Source organism: Lissotriton helveticus, chromosome 1_2 (assembly GCF_964261635.1).
Source record: "Lissotriton helveticus chromosome 1_2, aLisHel1.1, whole genome shotgun sequence".
Taxonomy (NCBI): Eukaryota; Metazoa; Chordata; class Amphibia; order Caudata; family Salamandridae; genus Lissotriton; species Lissotriton helveticus.
The window spans coordinates 231,863,441-231,886,386 of record NC_136058.1 but is presented as its reverse complement, the minus strand read 5'-3'; positions in this window follow the sequence as shown (position 1 = coordinate 231,886,386).

Genomic DNA, 22,946 nt, shown 5'->3' with positions numbered 1-22,946 from the left:
AAGGTGCCGGGATTGACGTAAGGATGGACATAGGTACGTCAATAAAGATGTCATACGACTTGCTCGTTAGCACATTCTTTACTAAAGTTCTCTGTGAAATCAAAACAATGGCCGCACGGATTATCCAGGTTGTCATAGGTTTGATTTGTTATGAGAACGTCGTATGCCTTATCAGGGGCTGGAGGAATGTCGCTTGTCTAATTAGATCTCAAGCGTTATGACCTAATCAGATAACACGTTCCTGTGCCGTAGTGTGACTGCGTCAGATAACGGTATCTGCATCATGGGGGATTTCTTGCCTCATGGGCTGACTGTTAGTTAACTAGCTAGGTAGTTTAACCAGAATAGGGTCAGGAATAGGGGGATCGATTCAGAACCTATAGAAATACACGACACCCACTCCACGCTAACTATGGTCATATCTACTAATCTATGCATAGTATAACATAGTACAACATACTATAGAGTATAGTGTATACCTTACCACCCCAAAATACATAAATGCATTTTGAAATTTTCAAATATACTGAAAAATTGCAGTCATATATATTGTATGCACTTAAGCTATGAATTAAATGCAAAAGTAAACACGCATTGTTATGCATTATTGCTTGTTGGTATATGAGAAATACACATGAAATGGCTCTTAATATGGCTATACAGAAAAAAAGTCGAAACCATTTCATCACATAAAATATATTGTGAACATACCAGCGGGCAGCTAAAGTCTATATAAAGTCTATAAAGTATCTAAAAAAAATAGAAATCTTAGTTCTCTAGGAATAGTTTCTTACTTTAAGCAGAAGGTCAGTGTCCCGGGGAAAAATATATAGAAAAATATTTTAAGGGCTTGCTGAAAAAAGTTGCTGTCCGTGAACTGGATTGTAATTGTTCATGTGACTTTATTTTTTAAGTTGAAGGCCGGATTCAGGGAACGCCGTGTGCGAGTTTACTCAAAAGTCTCTATTTCTGTTCCGGAGAGAACATCATATCATTCAGGCTTTCGAAAAAACTGTCAACAGCTTCATGGGAAAGTTCCACTAAGTCGGAAATAGGGGTAACCATGCATTCATGCGCATGATTGTCTGCATTGACATTCTGATTTGCATTGCTGACAGAAGGTCGTACCTGTTCGATGCTGCTTTCATCTTGAACTTCACTACTCTTCAATCGCAGTGGTGAAGATTCCAGGAATGCCGTCATCAGAATTGGCAGCCTTTGAGGGCAGCACAAAGCGTGAACCTTGGTAGGAACCAGCAGTGTATCTGCATCCACCGGCGCATCCGATTGTAGTGTCAGACAGGTGTCTAACACGCATTCTTCTCCGCATAGCAGACACCTTAGTACAGGAAAAACACACCTTTGCCACATTGGTCGAAATGATAGAAACCAAGTCATGTTCAGGTCTCTAAGCCGGGAGAGTCCCAGGATTTTTGATATCCGGTCCCGGTATCCAATGGCTAGGATCGTATCTTCCATTGTCGCGAGAGTTTGATCTGTGACATGGGTTGCCATAACGGAAAATAAGGACTAGGAATAGGATTCCTGCAATTAGTCCTAGGATCAGGGGAAGTCCGCCAAAAATCGAATGGACGAAATCTGGAAAAATACCCAGTATGGCTTTGAATGGTGTTAATGCCATCGAAAATACTGTCTTAAATACCTTTGAGACCCCTGTGGTATCAGAAATATTTAAGATTTCGCTCAGGATTTCCGCGAAATGTACGGGGGAATTGGTTGATAATAATGTATGTATCTCTGCAGTCGTCCTTGCGACTTGTAGATCATACGTTTCTTTAGATGACGTGAGCCTTGTAGGCGTCTGAAGAAGCACTGTTTTCATTCTGCTTAAAGTGTCTATTCGAATAGAAGTAATTTTCAAACCGGGCCATGCCCTTGCCTCCCTGTCTGGAAAGGAGCTGGGGAACAAAGAACGTCCACAGCACTTGACCTTCGCCGTCGTAGTGACGAGATAAGGAGTCCCGGGCATAAGACTACAACATCTGCGGTCTACAATAAGAATGTAACTCCCATTATAGAGTCTTTGAAAGAATGGTTCTATTTCAGTTGCAGGTGCGCCTTGCTGGTGACATGAAAGGTTGTATGAATTCCCTTCACAGGCTCCGTGCAAACTAATACCGTTACACAGAAGCGTGCCGCTTAGTGACATAGCACAATTGTTGCCACTAAGAAACACTTTCTGTCCTTTGTTACTGACACATGCATGTGAATAGGGCAGGTTCCAAGATGTTTTAAGGTACCCCTTTCCCAATTTCTCGTACATGCCAGCCTGTATATATTTTTGGCAGTATTGAAACCTGAAGGTTGAGATTGGAATATTTATGATTCCGTGGATTATCCATTCACTGACAGGTCGTTCTGACATTGTCATTGGTAATCTTTCTAGTTTTTCAATGCTCAAGATTGTATAATCAGCACCCTTCTGCGCCATACCGATTTGTCTATCAGTAAGGTTAAAGATTTGGAATAGTGACGTTGTGTTGATTAAACGCCAAGGCACATAGCCTGAACGCAGATTTTGTAACGTCCAGCCAAGCTGTACGATAGAACGCAATTGTGACTGACCATGTTGTAATAACAGTAAGTCTTGCGATAATATATCGATTGCTGAAGACACAATGCTGTCCAATGAAAAAATTCTGGAGGACAGAGTCATTAACCCATTGTCCACCACAGAAAGTGATTTTTCCAAATTAATACGGTCAATTTCCCGTATTCTTTCTGCTGTTTCAATTTGAGTAACCTTCCAGGCCTCATTGTATGCTGCATATACAGAGGCTGCTATGAAACGCTTTTGACGCTGTTTGCGTGGTCCCAGTATGAAATCACGCAAGTCAGCACCATCAGTAAGTAAAGTTAGGTGTTGCTTAATTTCAGGCAGTGTGGAAGTTTGTAGCCATTGAAGGCATAATTTGCCCACACTGTAGGTTGTTATTATCCCTGGGTGATGTCTTTGGGGATATCTAGGGTCTGGCCTGGTCATTTTGAAACCCTGTGTTTTATTCAGGAATCTATCTTGACAGTTATTTGTATCTGTGGGCCAGATCAACCATTGTTTCCAATCAGGATGTGTTCTGTTTTGGTTAAGTATATGGTTTATGTCTATTTCTTCATCTGTTTCAGAGCTATTGCTAAACATTGTTGGCTTTGGAATAGACAGGTTATTTAAATCTTTGATTTTGGCTAAGCCAAGACAGGTGGTTTGTTGAACAGTGTCATTTAAAAATATCATTTGTTCTGGGATCATGCAGGCTCTAAACAAAGCTTCTAAACCCTGTACTTGCCATTCTTTTGTACCCCAAACACTTTTCAAATCAACATTTTTGTCCCAATAATCGAATCCAAAAGTATTCATTTTTTCAAAGAATGAATCAGAATAAATCAATTTTGTGTTGGTTATCATGGTTTTGGTCCCTGTCTTGTTTGACAATTTATAATAAAATGTTTCAGCATTACTAGTGTTAAAACCTTGAAAGTATGAATATTTGTCATAAACGGTTCTAGAGCTCCCTTTTGGAGGTGTAGCACAATGTTCCCATTGATTAAAATTTAAAACATTTCTAGGTTGTGCAGATTTATGCAAGAAATGGTTACCATAGTGGTTATAGCAATACATACTATCATAATTTGTAGAACCTTGCAAATAATCATGTTTTGTAAATTTAGCAGACATTACTAAGTCAGACATCATATTGTTTATACTTTCAAAGTCCCAATCATCAGCAAATGAGTTTGGTTTTGCAAAGTCACTCAAAGAGATCTTAATTTGGTGTGGATATTTCAGGATCTCGACCGGACCATAAATTTCATAGTCAGTGTTGTCCCAGGCTACCCCACCAGGTATTGGAATTGCTGTGAAGTTGGCTGAAGAAAGTTCTGAAGAAAGTTCTCGTTTCTCGACGTGTGAAGATGTGTGTGGTTTGAGGACCAAGTTGATGTTCCGACTTGCTGTGTCCATTTTAGCATATTTTCCCTCAATGAAGCGTCCCAAAGTAAATACCATGATGAGCCAAAGTATGAGGATAAATGCACCAAAACCCACCCAAAATTCAATCCATGGAGAAATCAGATATGTTTCTTTTAGTTGTTTCAAAAGTTCCTTCGCTTTGTCTTTAAAGGATTTTGATGATGGCTGTGTCTTTTGTTCGCTGAAGCCTTCAGAGGAATCATCGAAGTTGATGAAGTAACCGGATGCAGTTCTGTCAATTGTTCCAATTGGTTCAGGATTTTTGTTTTTTGCATTTTCACTTGGTACTTCAGTATAGATTGGTGTGTCTCTGCTAAATGTCTTTATTTGGGTTTTCAGAGGTCTAAGTTCTATTGCATTGTTGCATAGTCCTTGTTGTTCTTCTGTAGGCGTTTCGAATGTGATGAGCCTCTTTGTTAGGACCTCTGTACTGGTAGCAAACCTTGGTGTTCTGCTACTTATTGGGAGTCCACTTGGCCTACTGTTTGTTATCGGCCACATGTTGTGGTTTTACCAGGTCGATGGATACAACTCGGTTCTCCTTTTTTCCAGCAAGTGGCGGTAGTACAACTGATCTTGTCCCGTTGACAGACAAGACAGGAACTGCTTTTCTGTAAGAAGGCCCAAATTCCTTCTTTACCGCGATCTTCTCCCTGACTAGATCCCCGACTTTTGGAATCCAGACAGGTCTTGCTGGGACAGGTGGTGATTCTTCAGTGGTTGTTGGCTGTTGTTTCAACTGTATGTTGCTCAGGTCTTTTCTTGTTTTGTTTAAGTCCTGCAAAATAGCCAAACGGTCTTTGACATCAAAGCTTTTTTCTGTTACCACTGAAGTCTGACTATCAAGGTCAGAGATCAACATCCTAGTTCCGAATAATAATTCGTACGGACTGAATCCCTTCAGAGAATTTCTTGGCAAGTTATTTAGACTACGTTGGACACTTATTAGATGTTTGACCCACCCAGCTCCCGAACCTAATATCCTTTCTATTATAGATTGCTTTCTGTCTTGGTTTTTTCTTTACACCATCCCATACCCTCAGGAAGGAAGTGAGAAGATTCCCGCTGGGCTGTGCTCATTTGGCCATTCTTTCCCCCCCAGGCTGGATTGCCTGAGAAAAGGAAAAAAAATGGTCGAACGTAGCATGCTCTTAGCGTATATGCCATTTAGACTCGCAAATCTTGTATAACAGTCCGGACGTCAGCTGAGTGCTGTGGATCTACATTATAAGTGGGAACTAGCCTGTATATGTTAATCGCAAGCCATTCTTTTTGCTGGTAATATTATCTGCCTTGATACGACGAGGTATTAAACTGCTTCTCTCCCCACTGTGATCTCTGTTGCAGTTTGGGCAGTTTTTTACAAAGATGGTAAGATGGAGGCTCATGCCTGGCCACCAGTACCGTGATTGTAAATCTTCCAGAGAATCTTTTAATTTAAGGTGTCTGTGACCCTCGCCCATGTGTGCGTCTGCGATTAACAAGTTTCTCCTGTCCATGTTTGGAATCACTCTATCCCCCACTCCAGGGATTCGAGCAAAAGGGACGGAGTTTGCATCGATTATGTATGTATAATTGAGTGGATAGTTGATCGGTAACGCTGAGCAGTCGCCTTTTGATGACGTTTTCACCGCCAGCAATGTTTCACCGTCAATGTATTTTAATGTATGCTTTTTTCGATCTACGGGAGCCGATTTAGTGGCTGCCGCTGCGGCTGTTTCAGCCAATGAATTCCCTACAACGTGAACGCCATCACGCTGATGACTCAGTGAGTGAGTCACGTGAGTCTTTGGTAGTTCTTTCTTCAAAAGAGCTACTTGTTCCCAGAGAAGTCTCTGCTTTATTGGTGCATCTGTGTCATCTTTGTAACCGTTCTGAATCCATGTCTGCAAATCCTTGTTATATGCTTTGACGCAGAAATATGAATCTGACACTATAAGTGTCGGGAATTCGCGATCCGCATTATCTAGCGCCATTTTCAAAGCTATTATTTCAGTTTGCAGTTCTGAATTTGTTTCTACTGAGTGTGATTTTGTTAATAGAGGTCTTAGTTTACCTCCGCGCCACACTTCTTTTGTGATCTCACATGTGGGATTGTATGCATGTTCTCCCCAAACGGAGGGTTGAGCATGTCCGTCTGTATAGATTACACAGGCGTAATGTCGTAGAGGCAGAATGTCGATTGGCAAAGGATACGTCTTTTCATATTTTAGATTTTCCAATTCTTCTAGTTCTGGATCAAAGTAGTAGTATACTTTGTCCGTTGTGATTGAATTCACCCATTGTATCCATTCCGGATTCAATGTTGTTGTTGGTAAATTACACGGTGTTGTTAGTGCCTCGAAGGCTGATTCAGCTGTTCTGACTGTGATATGTCTACCGTCAGCTATGTCTTTTTCTCTTGCTATTGCGGTTTGAACTGCTTGAACAATTTTTCCTTTGTTGCTGAATCTCTGTTCAGCTTTTGTGTACAAGTGTGATTTGAATGCAATTGGTACCTTTTCTCCCTCATTAGAGGTCAGGTATGTGAATCCGCATCTCCCTGGGATGACTCGGATCACAAGGTTGCGTGTATTATCACGTGTTTCTAATTTTGTCTTAATTAGCATGTCTGTTTGTAAGGATCTCAAAATGTCTGTGTGTGTTTGAGTCCAACTTGATCTTTTAAAATCTGGTTTAATTAGATCGTAAAGGGGTTTGACCCTTTCTGCGTAATTTGCAATGTAAGTTCTTCCGAAATTTAGGAAGCCTAGAATTGACTGTAGGTTTTTTAGTGTTTTAGGAGCTTGGATTACGGCACATTTCTCTAGGAAATTGTCTGCCAGGCTTTTGCCTTCACTTGATAACTCATATCCTAAGAATAGGACTGTCAGATGGGCAATTCTGGATTTTTTGAAGTTGAATTTGTAACCCTCTGCAGCGAAACCAAGTATTATGGTGTTCACTCTTTTCAAGTGAGTTTCCAAGTCATCATCTGTTAAGTAAATGTCATCGACATAAGATAATGCTTCATCATCATATTGTTGTAGTAATTCTGTTACTCTCGCTGAGAATACCCCCGGGCTGTTCTTGTACCCCTGGGCTAACCGACAGAATTGTTTTTGAGTGCCATTTACTGAGAAAGCTGTTAAATATCTGCTCTCTGGTGCTATGTTTTGACAAAAGAATCCGTTGGAGATGTCCAAGGTAGTTTTGTATTTTTTGCGCACTATGTTATTCATTAGTGCAGCACTGTGTGAGTTTTGCACTGCAAAAGTTTTGCAACATGTGTTAAGGTGTCGGTAATCCAAAACTAGACGATATGAGTTGTCTGGTTTGGCGACCGGAAACAAAGGATTGTTCATTTGTGAGGTGCAAGTTTCAATCACCCCCTGGTATTCTAGCTGATCTAGTATTTCATTTACTTGTTTTTTAGCTTCTTGCTTAATTGGGTACTGCCTTTGTGCAGTTGGTTGTGATTTTAACTGGACTTTGTGAGGAGGAGAATCCTCATCCCATCCTACATGATTTTTATATAAAGCAGGTGCTAAGGCCACTGCCCACTTTCTAGCAAATGTGTATTTTTTATGAATCGGGATTTGATTCGAGAAGGCAGGCATAATTACTTCTTCGCCATGAGGGCACTCCCTGACAAACTCTGGTGGCCAGTCTTTTTCAGCTAAAAGTATGTCATAACCCTTTGAGAGGTTATCCCAAAATAGTCCCCTTATTTTCCTAGTCTTATCTCCCTCTATACGTAATGTTATCTCGTATATTTTGTGGGGCTTGCTAACTCTGGTATCTGCAGTTTCCACTTGAAGGTATTCATTCGTGTCCACTGTCTCCAGATGATTCATAAGGACTTTGCGAGCTATGCTCACCTCTTCTGCGCTGTCTAGCATTGTCTGAGCCCACTCTCCGTTTTTCAGTTGTGTCCTCAGTATTCTCGGCATTGTTAACTACCTTGATACTGGCTACCTTCTTTTTTGGAAATTGTGATTTCTTTTTCAGTTGAGCAGGTTCCTTGTCTTTGGACTTGGCGTGCTCTTCTGATCGTCCTCTTCTTTCCGATTTCTGCGAGGAATTCTGAAAAGATTGAGAGGGACGTGTATCAATGTCTTGATATCTATCAGGTTTTTTAATATTATCCCTATTTCTAAGGTTATATCTATTCCCAGAGGGCTCACTCTGGGGTGACCTTTGTCTCGGGTTTGGAGATTTCTCTCTTCGCCTAGGAGACCTTCCTCTGGACTGGAATTTCTTTTCTTTAGGATTGGATTGTTTGTTCCCATCCCAGTTCTTTTTTGGTGAATTATTATTATTATTAAAAAACATTTTTTCTGGACTTGTAGTCAGTTGCGGTTTTACTGGTATTCCACCTCGACTATCTCTGCCTAGTTCTTCATAGGATTTTTCTATGATTCTGGCAATTTCAGCTGGTTGGTCTGCTATATCTGTCTCTTTTAACCTCTGGCGGATCGCCACGTTTGCTGCTTCACCCTTTATGTTGGCTAGTAATATAGCCGAGACCTGCTTGAAGTCTTTTAGTAATTTCATACCAAGAGTTAAAGCAGGTTCTGGACCGTATTCATCTTGAATTTGTTTTAGCACATCTGGTATTACCGAAATGGATGGAACACCGTGCGTTTTTGTGTAGATGGAAGCAAAGACTGTACCCCAAGTGTCACAGTCCTCAATGTGTGGTGCGATTCCCATCGGGAGACATATAGTCAGAATCCTGTGTTTTTCTAATGGGGTGGTGTCAGGAAACACCGCCTCTATTTGGGTAATTTTCTGTGCCAACCAGAATGGTATTTGTTCCCGTTTAGCTGGAACTTTACCTAGGCAGGATTGGATGTTCTGTGGTGTAATTTTATTTGTGTTCCCCTGGTGAGGGGTCAGCTGTGGTAGTTTAATCGCTGGCTGAATTGTTGAAGTCCGCATTACATACTGAACTAATTGTCTGTGAATTTTTAGTAGTTGTTTTAGCTGTATTAACAGCTCTGCTGCAGGCATTCTTTCGATGTCTGGATATGGTGTGTATCCGGCTAGGACCGGCCACGTTGCTCCTGGTCTTCCTAAAGGACCGAGCCCTGTAATGTGATTATTATGTTTTAGGGCGCCATCAAATAAGAGCAAATGCTCTTGGAATTTGAGTGGTACTTCCACCTCCTCGAAAGGAGTGTACTCATTAGGAGGTTCCTCTACTTTGTAATAGTGGAAGTACTTTGTTATAGTATTAGCTGCTGGAAAATGTATCCATGTATAGTATACCTCTGTCTGCCGATATTCGTGTGCCTCGATTAAGAATATGACTGTGCCACCTCTAGGTGTCAGTCCATTTTCTATAAGTTTTAAGGTTATAGATCTCCTTTTGGCGACCGGAATGAGTATTATATCCGCGTCTGCTGCTTGCATGGTAGCATCAGCATCTGCTATTTCAGTAGCTAATCTAGTAACCTCTCGTTCTTCATCGCTGTCCATTTTGCTGACAGGATGGTATTATGTTTATTTGCAGATCAGGTTTCTTTATGGAAACAGAGATTAGATGCACAATATTTTGGAACACTGTTTATCCTTCAACGTTGACTAGACCAAGAACCATACATAGGAGTTCCCTCCTGCGAGGTTTTGGAGGATATTATAACCTTTCACCCACTCCAGACGTCTTTGGAGTATTTGGGAAAAGGGGTCTGAGTGAGAAAGCACGACTGAGTTACTCTAAATGTCTTACGTTAGTTTTATCGCCCTTTCCAAACGCGTTGGGCGCCATGTAGTGTAGCTCCTATTTTCCCAATAGGCTCTGCGCATTGGAATAGTACCTACAGCAGTAAAGGCCTAGGCCAGACGTTAACTAGGTCTACTACTGTCGATACTAGATTTAATTTTTGGGTTTGCCAGCTAAGCTCAGAGTTCGCTAGAAACTTTCTCGAATGTTCAAGGAAGGATTAACTCCCCTGATTAGACAAGAAGGGATTTAGTTTCTGACAACCATAGAACATGACAACTTTGCTCTCCCCTAATCAAGAGTCAATCTCAAGAGTCGTGTGAGCACAAGGCAATTATTTTACTCAGTCAGTACGTGCATTCTTAGTCTCATCAGAATGTAGAGAAAAGGAAGAGACGGGCGTGTTCAATAAAAGGTGTTATTTATTGATCAGTCTCTTTTCTCGTACAAGAGAAATGGATCGACATTATTGCAATACTTATAGTTAAGTAAAGTGCATACATTAAAAGCAGTAGTATAAAATAATACTGTAAAAACATTGATATGGTTTCTGAGCCATATGATGTTTTAAAATGATTAAAATATATTTACATACACATATACATTTGACTAAACGTGCTCAACTGGTGTTTCTAAATACGCCTACCCCGTGTACCTGACCTAAGTCTAATACGTGGGCGGGAATAGAAAGTTACAGTTTAAGTTAAGTTTGTTTTTGCCAAGTGAATAACTAAAGAATTCTCTAGGAGGGGTTATTCAGTTCTGTACCTGGAATTTAGGATGAATGAGGAATGGTATCTCTTTCTCTGCTCTCGATATTCCAGGCTGCCTGCGAGGGCTGCCCAGAAACGCCGGTGCTGGGTCTCTCGGCTTGAGATAGCAGCGCGTCTCTCAGCGCGTCAGGAAGGCGGGGCTGCTGCCTGCGGGGTCTGCTTCTGCTCTCGGCTTCGGCAAGTATGGCTGCTCCGTCTTGTCACCACGCGTGTGTTTGCATAGGGCAAGGTCGGCAATATTTATACCTTAAAGGTGCCGGGATTGACGTAAGGATGGACATAGGTACGTCAATAAAGATGTCATACGACTTGCTCGTTAGCACATTCTTTACTAAAGTTCTCTGTGAAATCAAAACAATGGCCGCACGGATTATCCAGGTTGTCATAGGTTTGATTTGTTATGAGAACGTCGTATGCCTTATCAGGGGCTGGAGGAATGTCGCTTGTCTAATTAGATCTCAAGCGTTATGACCTAATCAGATAACACGTTCCTGTGCCGTAGTGTGACTGCGTCAGATAACGGTATCTGCATCATGGGGGATTTCTTGCCTCATGGGCTGACTGTTAGTTAACTAGCTAGGTAGTTTAACCAGAATAGGGTCAGGAATAGGGGGATCGATTCAGAACCTATAGAAATACACGACAATCCCGCAGCTATGATGTTAGTCTCCCTGGGTGATAGGGAAATGGTCCCAGGAGCCCCCCTGCCTGACAACACAGAGAAATACCGACAGCAGGTGACTGTCAATGGCCACCACATAGGGGCGCTCCGAGACACTGGGGCCAGTATCACCGCCGTCAAACGGCACCTAGTCACCGAAGCCCAGATTGTTCCCCACATCTCCTGTAGGGTGATCGCAGCTGATAACTCCGTCCGCACCTGCCGGATAGCTCAAGTCCCGTTCGAATGGGGGGGCGTCTCCGGAGAGTTACGAGTGGCGGTCCGCTCAGACATGCCCGTGGACTGCCTGCTCGGCAACGATCTAGAGAGCTCCCCATGGCAGCGGGTTGAGAAAAGGACCCACTTGGAGATGGTGGGCCTGTCCGAGTGGGCCTGTGTGAGCACCCGGTCGATGACCGCCCAAAAAGCCACCCCCAAAGGGGCAACCCTAGAGGCAGCACCGGCTACCCCCGAGGACCCCGAGGTCCCTGAATCCTCTGAGACCCCCGACGCAGGGCCCCTCGGCCCCGGGGTCGAACCGATCCCGAGCTTGGATGACCTTCCCGAGCTGGCCCAGTGGCGCCAGGAAGGAGGGCCGTCCCGGGAAGAATTCTGCCTGGAGCAGACCTCCTGTCCATTCTTGGTTGGGCCGCGGCAGCAGGCCGCCGCCCAGGCCGCCGGTGACCAGTCCGGCTCCCACTTTGTCTATTGGGAAAACGGCCTCTTGTACAGCGAACAAAAGTCTGCCGAGCTAGGGTCAGCCCGAGTGCTGGTGGTACCCCTACGCTTCCGCGGCTTTCTCCTGAACCTGGCCCACGATGTGCCCCTGGCGGGACACTTGGGCCAAGACAAAACATATCACCGGCTAGTCACCCACTTCTACTGGCCGGGCATGCGCTCCGATGTGGAGGCCCATTGTAAGTCCTGCCCCACGTGTCAGTCCAGCGGAAAGAGCGGGGGGAGGCGCAAGGCCCCCCTCCAACCCTTCCCCGTGGTCAGTACCCCCTTTGAAAGGGTGGGAATCAACATCATGGGCCCCCTCGACCCCCGGACCTCCTTGGGTCACCGCTTTATCCTTGTCTTGGTGGACCATGCCACCCGATACCCCGAAGCCATTCCCCTCCGAACGGTGACCGCCCCCGTAGTGGGGCGGGCCCTTATGGCCATCTTCTCCCGGGTGGGATTCCCCCGAGAAGTCGTCAGCGACCGAGGGACCAACTTCATCTCCAAGTACATGAAATCCCTTTGGCAGCAATGTGGGGTGACGTAAAATTTACCACCCCATATCACCCCCAGGGTAACGGTCTGGTGGAGCGATTCAACCGGACCCTCAAGGGGATGATCATGGGTCTCGAAGAGCCCCTGAGGCGTAAGTGGGACGTCCTCCTTCCCTGTCTCTTCTTCGCATACCGCGAAGTCCCCCAGAAGTCCCTGGGGTTCAGCCCCTTCGAGCTCCTCTACGGGCACCCCGTTAGGGGACCCCTCACCCTGGTCAAGGAAGGGTGGGAGACGGCGGCCCCAGAGCCCCCTCCCGATGTGTTTCGATACATTCTGGCCCTCCGGAACCAGACGAGGAATTTCAGAGAACTGGCCGAGGCCAACCTCGAGGCTAGTCAAGAAGAAATGAAACGGTGGTACGACCAGAATGCCACTCTGGTCGAGTTTCAGCCCGGACAACAGGTGTGGGTGATGGCCCCCGTGGAGCCCTGTGCCCTGCAAGACAAGTGGACAGGGCCCTTCAAGGTAGCGGAGCGCAAGAGTCAGGTGACCTACCTCATCGATGCAGAGTCCCCCAGGAACCCCTTGCGGGTCCTTCACGTGAACCGCCTCAAGCACCACTTCGCCCGGTCCGAGTTGAGCCTGCTCCTCGCCACGGACGATGGAGAAGAAGAAGGAACGGAGACTCTCCCCGATCTCCTGTGCGTGAAAGAAAAAGATGGCTCCGTAGAGGGGGTGAGTCTCTCCTCCTCCCTCTCTCCCGAGCAGCGCGAGGACTGTCGCCAGTTGTTGGGACAGTTCTCGGACCTCTTCTCCCTCACCCCCGGCGTCACCAGGTGGTGCGTCCACGACGTAGACACCGGGGACAGCCCACTGGTACGACACAGAGCCTACCGCGTCCCTGACCGAGTCCGGGCCTGTATCAAGGCAGAGGTATCAAAGATGCTAGCTCTCGGGGTGGTCGAAGCCTCTGACAGCCCATGGGCTAGTCCCGTAGTCCTGGTTCCGAAGGCAGCCGCCCCCGGTGCTGTCCCCGAGCTGAGGTTCTGCGTTGACTACCGCGGGCTCAACGCAGTCACCAGAACTGATGCGCATCCCATCCCCCGAGCCGACGAGCTTATCGATCGCCTCGGGCTGCTCGCTTCCTTAGCACGTTCGACCTGACCAGTGGCTACGGCAGATCGCCCTCACCGAGGGAGCCAAGGAAAGATCCGCGTTTTCCACCCTGGATGGTCACTACCATTTTCGGGTGATGCCCTTCGGGATGAAAAACGCCCCCGCCACCTTCCAGAGGCTGGTGAACCAGGTACTGGCGGGGTTGGAGGCGTTCAGCGCTGCGTATCTGGACGATATCGCAGTGTACAGTTCCCACTGGCCCGAGCACCTCCAGCACCTCTGGGCGGTGCTGACGGCCCTGAGAAGGGCCGGTCTCACCATTAAGGCGAGCAAGTGCCAGATCGGACAAGGGTCCGTAGTCTACCTCGGGCACCAGGTCGGAAGCGGCCTCGTAGCCCCCCTCCAGCCCAAGATCCATGCAATCGTGGCCTGGGAGGCCCCCATGACCCAGACGGAAGTGCGGGCATTACTAGGGCTCACGGGGTACTACCGACGGTTCATCAAGGGGTACGGCAGCATCGTAGCCCCCCTCATGGAGTTAACCTCCAAAAACCAGCCGAAGAAGGTCAGCTGGACCTCCGCCTGCCAAGAGGCGTTCGAAACTTTAAAAGACGCCCTGTGCACTGCCCCAGTCCTCCAGGCCCCCGACTACTCCCGAGAGTTTGTAGTTCAGACGGACGCGTCCGAGCATGGCATCGGAGCCGTCCTGTCCCAAGTGAACAAGAGCGGCCTAGACCAACCAGTGGCATTCATTAGCCGGAGGCTACTCCCTCGAGAACAAAGGTGGAGCACCATCGAGCGGGAGGCCTTCGCGGTGGTTTGGGCCCTGAAGAAGCTGAGGCCCTACCTCTTCGGTACTCACTTCCGGGTCCAGACCGACCACCGACCTCTCCGGTGGCTAATGCAGATGAGAGGGGAGAATCCCAAATTGCTGCGCTGGTCCATCTCCCTCCAGGGGATGGACTTCACTGTTGAGCACCGGCCTGGTTCGGACCACGCCAATGCAGACGGCCTGTCCCGATTCTTCCCCCTCAGCGTGTCGTAATTTAGCAGCGATTAGATTAAGCATTAGCAGAAGACATCCTGTATTTAGAGACTATCTTGTCTTTTTATGGAATCCATTTTGTATTTGGCAGCCATTTTAGATGGCCATGTGCTCACCATGTACTCAGTCCTATCTTGCTGTTCTCTGCTCGGTATATTTAGCCTCTTCCTCCTACTTTGCACATGCTCAGTTGTGCTTGCAGCTGCTAATATTCTGTAACTGTCAGGATGTGCTTGCTAGCATTGGCAAAACTGTTAGCTCCTCCTACTTGTCGACTGTGCATTTTCTGTATGACCATCTATGTGTGTAACTCTTCTTATGTGCACTTGTACTGCCCTTTTTTAGCCCCTGTGAGGGTATATAAGAGATACTGTGGCCTTCAGTCCTCAGACCATCTCATACAGAGTGCTGCGGCTTCTGTGTGACATGGCCTCACTTGTTGTAATTTAATAAATATGTTTCTCTTGATTACAGATTCTGTGCCAACTTGTTCATGCTGCTTTAAAGGATCAGGTGTTAGTGCAAACCCCTGAGATGGGATTTTTGATTTCCCTCATTTGGCGCGCCAACTTGGGGCTCATCAGAGCGGTGACTATCTGCAGGAGCGATTTTTGGTCAGGAGACAGACATTTACTGAGGAAGACAAGGCAGGATTCTACTAAAGGAGGTACCAATTCTGGGGGTTCTTAGTCTCTGTAGCCCAGTCTACTTCTTACCTTCCTGATTTTTGATCCTCCACATGATGGCACCCCTGACTGAGAACATTTCTGGCGTGAATATTTTAAAAGAAAAGACTGTTAGGTCATTCAAAACTTGGCAGATAGAATCTGGACGCTCGTGCTTGGTAAGAACCATTGTATGGTAATTACTGTGAGCTTATGGTAGCCAGTGACTCGCAAGGCAGTTTTAGGATACGCTTGCTGTGGCTTATGGATATGGATATGGATATGGATATGTATGGATGATCGATCATATTTATGATATGGATTATGTGATATATGCGTTGCAACACATGTAGGCAGGTAATGTGGAGATGTTTCTCCATTTATGGTTATGAGCGGCGCAATGATTAAGTGCCATTTTAGATTATGATAATGCATATTTTGCATTATGTTTGTTTGCATGCCTGTTCCAAACTCACATGTAAAATGTGTAGTTTTATGAGAGGTACCATAGTGAGATATGAATTGAATTAGCCGGCTTCCCCTAGAGGGAAAACTTAAAATAGGTTTTAGGTATGAAAACATATTTCTTCCTTGGTGAAATTTTTCCCCAGGGAATTTAAATATGCTTTATAATACACATGAGGATCCTTTGTTCTGTGCAATTTTATGTATGAAGATATGCAGAGCGGTTTTTGGTGTTCTGCCAGCCTGAATTAGTGAATTGAAAGTATTTCTACTTCAGTTTTTAGAATACTGTTGAGAATAGGGTTTCTCCTTGTAAATATGACTTCCAACTGGTATTTACATAGGTGGTTTGGATGCAGTCTGCGGGCTGTGTTTTGTTTCTGGCTTTAGTGTTGACCCATGGTTTAAAAGGTGTGTTTAAATGTCTAGCTGGTTTGTGGGTTTTTTCCATTCATGTAACTTTTGCTTGTACATTGCGTCGTCGCTATTTACGAAACATGGCTAAAGCGCGCTGTATTGTGTGTCTTTTGTGTTTTACCCCTTTTCTGTTTATGTCTGTACTGAGCTCAAATGCATTTTTGTGGTTATTTTTGATGTTTTCAGTCTGTTAAACATAATGTTAGATTAATTAATGTTGGGTAAAAATTCGATAGAAATTCAGGAATGACCTATGTGATGTGCTAACATAACTATATGTTTCTCCTTAAAGTTCTAGGGTAAGGAATAGCGCATATGTACAACTGTTAAATATTTAAGGGATAAACTTAAAATTCTTTTTCACTAGGAATATTAAAGGCCTATAGCAGAAAAAGGAAATTGTGTGTTTTTGTAGACAACACTCTCATAGCATGTTTACTTCTATACTTCGCATTAGATGTTAACAGACAAAACAGTTTAACTGGAGTGAATTTTTCTGAACTCGAAATGTGTATTCTTGCACACGCATTTCAAAGCTGGGAATGTCTGTTTTTAGTAAGGCTGCCTTCAGGAAATTTAACACTGGGTAGGGCCTGCCATCAAGGACACAGCTGTTGTTTTCGCAGGCCATGTTTATTTAGCCAGGACTTCTTCCTTAAGTTAAACGTGCAACTTTGCATTTCAGAGTGTTATTTTGAAAGCAAGGTTTACAAAAATAAGGTTAATTATTTGAATTAGAGACATACATTTTAATTGCGGTTTCCCTTCTCTTTTAGCATTTATGGCTCTGTTGCTAAAATCATTGTCCTTTTCAAACAAAAGTGGCGCGAAGTTGACGTGTATTTAAAATTGAGATTATATGCTTAGGCGAATGACTGCTCTAAAAAGATAAGCAAGGGGCAGATTTATAATAGGGATGCAGCTTGGTTTTAAGATATAGGATTATTACAAAAACGAAATATGGAGAGTAACTTTTTTAATTATGACATAAAAAAAATTATTTTTGAAAAAAATAAGGGCTTTTTAAAATCGTTTTTTGATATTCATAAAGCTTAATACTCATACTGTGACCTCCTAGCATTATAATTTAATTTAAGTTGTGCAGTACTGCATAATGAGGACATTTATGTATGGGACCTTCACTTGGCGCAGGCGTAAGAAGTCATTTTTTTAAAAGATTTACATGAGATATGTCTAAGTCCGATTTCTGCAATCTCTAAAGAACATTTTGAGGATGATTAATATGTAACACAATTATAGGTTATTTATTTCTAAGTGCCTCAAATTGCAAAGTCGATATTGTGTTAAATAGACCATTTTAAAAGGCTTTCTTGCCATTTAAACTAGTTTTATAATGCCTTAGGCTTCAGTGAATGCATACATTCAAGTATAATACAAATGTGCACGTTTGCTTTTTCATAGCTTAGTGAGTTAATGTGCCCAGCGCAGAGGCTTATGTTTAATATCAGGGTTGAAAGTTTTGACTTCAGCGGGGCCTACTGAGCCATTTATTTATTTAAGGTTGATACTATATTGCATGGGATAGTGACACACATTTATTATGAAGCTGGTATGGTGTGTTGTTATGTTCCATAAATTATTCACAGGCTCTGAAGATAAATAAATTGTAGTTCTCTAAAAGAAGTAATATATTTAAAATGTCTTTTTTTTTAAATAGGGTTGATTATTGCACAGACTTGCAGAGACTTATTGTCTTTGTCAGTTTCCCAGGGAGGTTACAAGAAAGCTTGGTGCTCCAGCCAGATTTTGACCTTTACGTCAGTGTGGTGGGGGCTGGGTGGTTCCACTTGAGATTTTGCGTGTTGTGTGAAGTATTGGCTGTATGATGAAACAAAGATGTGTTTTTATGACTTCTTTGAAATGAATTATCTGTGCATTTTCATGTTTTTTGCATTTCTTCTATGAATTTTCCCTGCTTTTCCTGTGTGTCTGACGCGACACAGTAAGTTATATTTGACAGCTGATCTTCACTGACTGCTTGATCTGCTGTCAAAAGGGTGAGGATGGATTAAAAGAAGGTGTTATTTAGGTATAAGTCTGACAAAATTAAAATGGGCCCGAATGTTTTTTTTTTATGTTATTGGAGTGTTTATTGTGCAGAAAGTGCATGAAATGGTGTTGCATGCTATTGTGTTTTTTCTGTGCTTCGGTATATAGCAAAGTATATCTGATGGCTTGGCATGACATGTCCTATATTATGTATGTTTGTGATCCATGTTGGTGCTTTTGTAAGTTTTGCTGTGTTGTGAAGGGATGACATGACTATGTATATCCTTTGAGCAACAGTGGTTAAAACTTGTTAAGTGGTAAAACTTGCTGATACTAAATTATGATATATGATATTGTTATATTATGAGCAAGAACAGACAGCACTTCACCAGTGCATGCCTATGTGGTTATAATATATACAGCAAAGTGTGCCACCTTTAGTCGTTACTGCTCTTTTCCCTTAAGGAAAAGGCAGCCTCACATTTATATTTCCTTGATTGGACCTAAGGATGCAATTATAGATCTGTGACTCTTATGCAAGGTGACCTAATTTCTATATAGTATTAGTTAAATGATGTTCTGTCTTAAAAGGAAACCAGGTTTCATTTTCCCCGAGAAAGGAAGGAATGGGATCACTAGCTGAGATTACCGTAGATGGTGTAGTGGCCAGCGGTAGAGTTATAATATGTGTACTATTTTTGACTTTTTTGTAACACCCATGCTCTTGGCATTATGTCACAAACTTGATTGTCCTTCCTATGGATTTTTCTTTTGCTGCTTCTCCCCTGATTGATGTCACATTGTGCCTAGTTTTTGGGGATTTTAGCTGTGTTCTAGTCGTATTTTCTTTTTCGTTTTTCTTTCACCATTTAGAGGTTTACATTTCCAGACTACAGTGATGTATCAGGTTCCTCTATAATATGTGTAATTCCCTTTTGTATGACCAAACTGGTTTTCAAAATTTCTTCAGGCCTACTCTGATGTTTTCTAGTCTGACTGTTAGGGTAGTGATAGATTATAGTAAGATCAGTTGTCCACCTCAATAGGAGATACTTTCACGAGTATTTAGTATGACAAATTCAAATGCCTATTCTAATTTGGTTTTAGTTCTTTTTCCCTGCTGCTTTAATTTTTGGTGGGATCAGATGTGTCCTAATCATGGAAATACCAGGACTCTAGTTCTTGTCTGTTGTTTCTACATTGCTATTAGCTTTTGTATTGTATAGTCCACCTGACGCACAATTAGTCTACATGTCCCTGATAATCTGTATTGTGTGATTTCTCTTTTTGAGGTGTTCTAGATAAGGAATTTAGGAACACCTAGACTTAATCATTGAGGAAAGTGTGTTTACCCCTTAGACAATGTCACTATGTGTGAAAACATCCACTCAAGCAGAATTTTTATGTAGCTGTTTTCCTTTAGATGGTAGAAGATATGCTCTCATATGGAAATCCAATTGAAGAAACTAGAGTCACTGTTTTGTATTTGTATTCTATGAGAATGACAGAGTATTTTAGATAATGATAGTCCCATGGTGTATGGCCACTCCTTTGAAGATTGCAGGCCACCTGCTTGCAAATCCCCTGCAATGAATTGTTTTTTGTATACTTGCCAATAGGTCCAGCCTGTGTTTTTCTTTACTCTCACATAGATAGATGGAAGTGGTTCTTGGGTGCCTTGCTAATATATGGGGCATCCCAAGACTAGGAAATATTTTCTAACACTCTGTTGATAGACTGTTTCTGTGCCTTGTCTGAAGGCAATTTGTTCTGTCCACCAATAGATATTTGCTGCTGTACAAACCACTATCAGAGGGGCCCGGACATCAGATTCAGCCTGGGGAGTCAGCGTCAGCACCAGTGCAGCTTGAAACCAAAGTGAAGGTAACCAGCACAAGCATTTCTGGCAACTAGGACCTCAGTGAAGGTGGAAGCCCTGTGATTAAGTGTGTACCCCTGCCACTGTTTTGAGCGAAAGACGGGGTCACAAATCAGAAAGGAGAAATCGTGGATCATGCCTAGCTGAGAGTCACAGACCGACCAGAATGGCAAGGAGGTTTTGCTTGAGGTGACCCCTTCTGAAACAAGGGTTGCTTCAGAGATCCTAGAATCAGGCCTCTGATTTCTGGTCCTAAAGTGAATACAAGTTTGCACCTTTGTTTGTTGGTTAAGAGATACCTGGGTACACTGGATGCAAATGTGTAGCCCCAACGAATGAGCAGTGCGCCAGCAGAGCAATATAGGAGATAGGGAAGGACTTGAGATTAGGGTTTAAGTTCTGTGTCTCTGGTGTCTGTTAGATTGAAGTGAAGAAAAGTGGTGCACTGTTTGAGACACTGGACAGGATCGCTAAGAGCATTTGCCTGTTGGGTGACTGCCCTATCCTGAAAGAAGAGACTTTTTTCCTTGAAACTGGACTGTGATTCTTGAGTTGCGAGTTGTGCAGCTCCACCGTGGAAACAACAAGAGCCTGCCTGTGAGGCTCAAACGGACACAGGGAGAAGACTCCCCCTCTGGTTGGTTGTACAGCGGCTTCAATTTCCCAAAGGACTTCTTCTTTTTGTCAATAATGTACCCCTTTAGTTGTCCCATTTTTGAAGAGCAGCCCTTTGCAGCTCTTGGTCCTAATTCCTATGGCCCTGTGTGGTCCTCCTGGTCCCAGATATGCTTGATGTTCTAGCCCTCATAAAAGGAAAATGTAACAGTCAATTGGAAAATGTTTTTATTAGATATGAGCTGTTAGCTATTCTGAAATTTAAAATGAATAGTCACTGAAATGCATAGGAGCCCTGAAAATGTCTACTAGATGATTTTAGGATTTGCTTTAGCTTAGGCCAAGAAAAATGATAATTCTGTTTATAATAGTGGCCATTGCTTTCCCCTACTGTCTGTATGTTTATTATGATCCAATGCCCGTTTTTCTTGGATTCCTGCTGATACCCTTAGTGAAATGTTTAGACTGGAAAATGCTCCTCTAGCAATGAATTAAGATATTGAAAATTGTGAAAATGAATGTACAAATATTTTCTATGTTCTTACTGGATCATGGGAATGTCTTCAGCTAATGCTGAAAGGGTCATCTGTCGTAATTTAGCAGCGATTAGATTAAGCATTAGCAGAAGACATCCTGTATTTAGAGACTATCTTGTCTTTTTATGGAATCCATTTTGTATTTGGCAGCCATTTTAGATGGCCATGTGCTCACCATGTACTCAGTCCTATCTTGCTGTTCTCTGCTCGGTATATTTAGCCTCTTCCTCCTACTTTGCACATGCTCAGTTGTGCTTGCAGCTGCTAATATTCTGTAACTGTCAGGATGTGCTTGCTAGCATTGGCAAAACTGTTAGCTCCTCCTACTTGTCGACTGTGCATTTTCTGTATGACCATCTATGTGTGTAACTCTTCTTATGTGCACTTGTACTGCCCTTTTTTAGCCCCTGTGAGGGTATATAAGAGATACTGTGGCCTTCAGTCCTCAGACCATCTCATACAGAGTGCTGCGTCTTCTGTGTGACATGGCCTCACTTGTTGTAATTTAATAAATATGTTTCTCTTGATTACAGATTCTGTGCCAACTTTTTCATGCTGCTTTAAAGGATCAGGTGTTAGTGCAAACCCCTGAGATGGGATTTTTGATTTCCCTCAAGCGAAGAGAACCCCCAGGAGGATGGGTAGTTCTCCCCGCCTTCAGCTGGGGGGCACGCGTGTTGGACCCGGCCTCGTGGTGTGGTTCATCCCTGTCCCTCCACACCCTGTGAGTGTAGGCCTGTACCCCGAGTCCCCTGCGCAGCCTCCCCGTTAGTGTAGCCTGCACCCCGAGCCTGGTCGTCCTACTCCAGTTAAACCTAGATCCCCCTAGAACCTCGACCAGGCCTGCCTTTCCCGCTCACGCCCGGCTCCGAGCGCCTAACCTTGCATGCCCCACAAGGCCCGGACGCCATCTTCCCTTCCCGACATCCCAGTCTCCCTGGGCCTAGCGTGACCCCGGCCCCAGCGAAACCCAGTGTTAGACGGCGACCTGGAGGGTCGGCCGAGCACAGTGATCGCACAGACAGGTAACTTCCCCCCCACAAATGGACACCACACAAAGCTTATGGTAACACCTTTTATAGGCACTTCGGGTAGTAGAGTGGTACGATACAGGGCGATCAGGACACGATGATCCTCTCAATTCTAGTCTCTAGTAAGGGAAGGGGGTAGCGGGACAGTCTTGGTACCCACGGGTACGGGTGTGTAACGGTGATAGCTCACAATCCTCGAGCTCGGTGTTCGGAGGGGTCAGACCGCGGCAGCGCCGGCAGGTCCCGAAGAGGTCGTAGGTGGCACGGGCCGCGGCAGCGCCAGCAGGTCCCAACGAGGATGAAGGTTACAACGGGCCGCGGCAGCGCCAGCAGGTCCCACGAGAATGCAGGTTGCAACGGGCCGCGGCAGCGCCAGCAGGTCCCACGAGGATGAAGGTTACAACGGGCCGCGGCAGCGCCAGCAGGTCCCACGAGAATGCAGGTTGCAGAGGGCCGCGGCAGCGCCAGCAGGTCCCACGAGGATGAAGGTTGCAGAGGGCCGCGGCAGCGCCAGCAGGCAGGACAATAGTTCACAAGGCAGGGCTGTGGCAGCGCCAACAGTCCGTCAAGGATGAGTTCGTCGCGGTGTCTCTCGACTCCAGGATACAACTGCCTTCCTGTCCTGGGGCTGCCTCAGTTATAGGTCTGGCGCCCTTTGATGTCCGGACCCTCGCTCTTGGAGGTCGGGAGGTCTGGGATGAGGGAGTCCAGACACCCAGCAGGGGGGTGGAGCCAGCGCCCGAGGAGGCTGGGGGTGCTCGGCACCTGGCGGGGGAGAGCCATCGACACTTCGTACTCCCATTGACCTGCCAAGTGGGCC